The 5,417-nt window shown below is 37.6% G+C and overlaps 1 long non-coding RNA gene across 1 annotated transcript in view; it reads right to left on the reverse strand.

Moving 5' to 3' along the window:
- The window catches only part of LOC128247057 (uncharacterized), a 10,783-nt gene extending 5,823 nt beyond the window's left edge, over positions 1 to 4,960 (reverse strand). Inside the window, exon 1 of the long non-coding RNA XR_008263501.1 lies at positions 4,885 to 4,960. This is a non-coding gene — a long non-coding RNA (uncharacterized LOC128247057). The remainder of the gene's footprint in view (positions 1 to 4,884) is intronic.
- Between the last annotated feature and the right edge of the window lie 457 nt (positions 4,961 to 5,417).

Raw genomic sequence — 5,417 nt, forward strand, 5'->3', positions numbered from 1 at the left:
TTGTAGGGTTTTCGTGCGAGATCGTTGCCAGTGCCCCTGGACTGGCTCTTGTGCGGGTGGCACATAAAAGACACCATTTCGAGCGTGGCCGTTTTCGTGCGGGTGACACGTAAAAGCACCCACTACACTCTCTGAGTGGTTGGCGTTAGGAAGGGCATCCAGCTGTAGAAACTCTGCCAAATTAGATTGGAGCCTGGTGTAGCCATCCGGTTGCACTAGTCCTCAGTCAAATCGTCCAACCCATGCTAGCATGGAAAGCGGACGTTAAACGATGATGATGATGAAATTGTCTTTGGCCAGATGTCTTTCCTGTCACCTGATTCCAAGTATGATAATATTTACCCAGGGCCAGACGTGTTTTCACAGGAGATTGCAAATAAAGAACACTTCTTGTATGATTGTGACAACAATCACGCATTGTCAAGACAAGGAGACACAAACACACAACAGGTTTCTTTCAGTTTCCATCTACCAAATCCATGCACAAAGCTGTAATTGGCCCGGGGATATGGTAGGAGGCATTTGTTCAAAGTGCCATACAGTGGGATTGATCCTGGTTCCACATTATTGGGAAGCAAGCTTCTCAATCACAGTCATGTCTGTGCCTATATATATATATAATATATATATCATCATCGTTTAACGTCCGCATATATATGTGTATATATATATATATATATATATCATTTAACGTCCGTTTTCCATCCTGACGCATACACACACACACATATACATACACACATACAGTATATAAAATTACAGGCATGGATGTATAATTAAGAAGCTAGCACACTTTGCAGCCATGTGGTTTCGGATTCAGTTCCACTGCACTGCACACTGGGCAAGTGCTTTCTACAGAAATGGGCTGACCAATGTTTCTATATCAGTAGGTGGAGTCTGTGTGGAAGCCCGTCATGTATGTGTGTGTGTGTCATCATGTTCGTATCCCGCACCTCTCGACAACTGGTGTTGGTTTGTTTACGTCCCTGTAATATACCGGTTCTGGAAAGAGCGACCGGTAGAATAGGTACGAGGTTTTCAAAAAAATGGGGTTGATTTGGTCAACTAAAACCCTTCAAGGAGGTGCCTCAGTACGGCCACTAGTCCAATAACTGAAACAAGTAACAGATATATATTTTGTAGAGGTGGGATACGACAGACGATGGTCGGTCCTACGTTCAAATCTTCCTGCAGCTATTGCGGTAGGGTACTGAACAAGGCCGGTAACTCTGATGGCTCCAGCTTGATGGAGTTGTTTCTAGTTCAAACACAACCACCAGATGTAAACAACAGCCCCACCGACATCACTCTCATCCATGCAATATATGGCAAATGTAAATAAAACAATAACGACGATTAGCGAGCTTTCAAATAGTCCTTCTCCAGCTACATAACTGGAGAAAGTTAGAAACCAAAATAAAAAAAAAATAATGGCAGATGACAGCAAGTCTTCCACATGGTTCCAGGTTCCGTCCCACTGCGTGGCACGTTGGGCAAATGTCTTCTGCTACAGACCCAGACCGAATAAAACCTTGTGAGTGAATTTGGTAAACGGAAAGTAAATCCTTCGGTATTGGTCTACAAAGTTTGAGGAGATGACGCTATTCACCCTCTTTATGTCATGAGGGAAGGTTGCGTAGGTGAATGACGTCATGTACCAATACCGAAGGAAAATGAAAAGCAGCCTATCATGTATATTATATAGAGCGACCCATATATATATATATGTGATGTGTGTGTGTATTTATGTGTCTTTGTGTTTATCTCTCATTACCGCTTAACAACCGGTGTTGGTTTGTTGACTGAGCGTTTCGGTACAAGAGACTAAGAGAATACGCACCAGATTTTAAAATAAATACTAGTGTCGATTCGTACTACTACAACCCTTCGAGGTGGTGCCCTAGCATGCCTGCAGTTCAATGATTGAAACAAAAACAACCATTTATTGAAATATAAATGCCAGAGTCTGGTGACACGAAGATCGAGGAATGCACGTTCTACGTTGCCATTTTGCCAAGACAAATACATTCATCATTATAGAACAATGTCGGCGTTTGGAACGAAATGAAATCCACAATCCAGTCATACATTCAGAGACACTTCGTCAAACGTGACACCAAGACGAAATAAAATAAAATTAAATTGAAAATAATCGAAAACTTCTATGGTGCACAGTCGTGAAATTTATCCATTATGATGTAATAATGGTATAAAATATTAGCCAGAGAAAGCAAAATGTACCAAGAAAATGACTGCTGTCAGATTCGAACTCATAACTTGGCGAAATTAAGCGAACACACAACAAACGCAGCCTTGTAAGAACAGGCGTTAGAGGAGCACCTACATGGTTGCTCGACACGCTAGATATAGCAGCCATATCCCCCTCAAATCACATCGTAGCTTCTTCAATAAAACAATAAGGACGTGATTTGAGGGAGTACCTAGGATTTACTATTTATTCCTAAAAAAACAAAAAGGCGAGGTTGCCACACAGACCTGCTTGATCAGGGTTCGTGAGGTGGGACTAAACAAAATTCTTTCACGTCTCGGTCTGATCTTAACCAAACAGTTGAGAAGCGAAAAAAGTAAAATTTTGTTTGTATCTCATGACCTTAAATTCTATCATAATTCCATTCATATAAAAAAAAATGCCTTATAGGGATCTGTTAATCTTTAGTATGCACACCTGTCCATATTCAGTTTAGCTCCTTAGCATCGTTTTAATCCTCCATCTACTACCATCGCCGTGTGTATGTATATATATATATATATATATATATATATATATATATAACACCTGGACACATTAATACTGCTCGTACAGTATCTGTATATCTAACCACACGAAGGTAAATTTTGCAAACGTAACTCTGAAATTAATTTTTTAATGAAAGAAAGAAAAATTTAGTATGCCACTATATTATAACATCGAAGCTATCACATAATTAAGCAGCACTCCTCAAAGGAGTAATCTTTACTTTTAGCGTCCTTATTTACATTTCGTTTCAATTTCTCAGCTGGTAACTTAGAGGCTAAGAAACCACCCAGACTGCGAAAAAAAGCAGCAGCCACGTGTCCTCAAATCACACCCTTTAAAAGAAAAGGCAAAAGTAGATACCCCTAACAAAAGGGATGGCCTCGGTTGGAATAGTATTAACTGTCAAAGCCAACAAATGAAGCCTATATGTGGTCGCTCGGCCTGCTAGAAATAACAGTTAAATTTCTGTCGAGAACACAGTTGATCACCTTTAATGAAAAAAAAAAAACGATAATGCGGTCTGAAAACAACTTTGAGATCAGTCAACAAAAGGGTGTCTACAGTCGCTTGATCTAATAGAAATAACAGTCAAACCTCACTCAACCAATACTGTTTTTTTTAAGGACACGCTGGATAATGTGGTCTATTATACAGTACCAGAAAAAAGACAGGTTGGTTATGGATGGAATGCCTTAGATATAGGCCAAATGCAGATTAAATAACAAACTATCGAGAAAGAAGTGGGAAGTGAGTTAACGAGTTTCAAAGTGGTATTCGATCTGCTAGAAATGGCAGTCAAATCTCCTCAGAATCACATCCCAATTGTCTTAGGTACTACTAAAGCAGCGCGGACCGAACGCGCAGTCGCGCGTCAGCGCTAGCTAGTCTTGAGTGGTCGATCCTAACCCTAACCCGCGTGTGCAAATGAATACGTGTTTAGGGTTAGGGTTAGGATTGACCACTCACGACTAGCTAGCGTGTTCGGGTCCGCGCTGCTTTAGTAGTACCATTGTCTTAAAACAAAAACAAAAAAAACGCACATTGGCTAATATATAGTCATAGATATGCTGTCTGAACAGATGCTAGGAAGTTCACATTTGGATTGTCTCTGATCATAGCTGACCTGGGGTTAAAAGGAAAATTTGAGAAAATACTATGACAGCGATATCGTAGGGCCCCACCCCACCCACGTAAAAGTTCTAAGGCCACACTGGAAACTTTTATATAATTAATAATATTTTGAGGAATTATCAACCAATCAATCGTCATTATAGATAATACAAAAACATTAATATATATATATATATAATATATATATATATATATATATATGGTATATATATATATAAATATATATATAATTTACACACACACACCTGATCAAATATGGGCTGGAACGTGTGGACTCAAAAATAAAACGGTGTGCATTATTTGTGAGAGTGTATATAAAAATATGTATGTGTGTGTATATGTGAAGTTGTTATGGAGAAGAGACCCAGTTGGGTGAGAAGGAAAACCAAAATTTGCGCCAAGTTCTAATGATGGCGTTACAGCGCTAAGTTTAAACTGAGAATCAATAATTTCACGTAAACCCACGGTAATATCACATATATACTGACATCTTTCGGAAGGAGTTCTGTTAATTAAGTGTAAGATCTTTGCAATATTTTAAATGCTTCTTTGTAAAGTTTGAAGACCAAGTGTTTCGGGGGAAAATAATGGAAAAAAGAAATTTGTTTATAAAGGGCGCCGGCGGTGATAGGAGTAGCTGTGGGTTAATTGAAGTATTGAAATGCTAAGTAATAAATGGTTCTAGGTAAAAGAAAGGTAAAATAAACCATCTGACTTAGTAAATGTGAAATGGAGAGAAGAGAAATGTGATATTTGCAGAAAAATAAGCAAAGTGGGAGAGCAGAGAAAGAGATTAGAAGATGAGATTTGGTTCTTCAGAGGTTTTGCAGCTAAAATTACATTTGACAAAGACAATGAAAGGGTTAAAACAAAACATTTAGCACACTCAAGATAATATTGACTGTTATCTAGAGAGACATGAAATTGATGATAGTTTAGTAAAAGGATTGCAAAAATAATATAAAACACCAAGTGGACGGAAAAGGATTACTTACGAGAAAAACTATAGACGTTCAAATATTATGATACTAAAACGGACTAACTAACGAGTGCACTAAATATTACTCCGCTTCGTAACATAGTGCGACAACTAAACTGCAATAAAAAGGATTCATTTCATCTTATTAGAAATAAATTTCGATTTATATAATTATTTTATTTTCTGATTTTACTGTAAATAACTTATTATTTGATATTATACTGATTTGAAAGAATATTTGAAATATTACATATTTAGTAGTGCTTTGGTTCCGGCAGAAGGAGCGTAATTTAAAAATGAATGCGTTAATTTGATTGGTTAATAATGTATATGCAATTGATTGTTGAGAGGAGATTTAATTAATGCGACGACGGGTTGGGGAAGAAACATGGAAAGTAAAGTGAGATTTTATTTCATGTTTACAAGTTTAGGCAGTAGGAAGGGCTAGAGCATATGTAGCACACACGCACATTCGTGACTGTATGTATAATATGTATATATCTATATATATATATATATATATATATATATTATATATATATATATATA

This window comes from Octopus bimaculoides, chromosome 2, assembly GCF_001194135.2.
Source record: "Octopus bimaculoides isolate UCB-OBI-ISO-001 chromosome 2, ASM119413v2, whole genome shotgun sequence".
Taxonomy (NCBI): domain Eukaryota; kingdom Metazoa; phylum Mollusca; class Cephalopoda; order Octopoda; family Octopodidae; genus Octopus; species Octopus bimaculoides.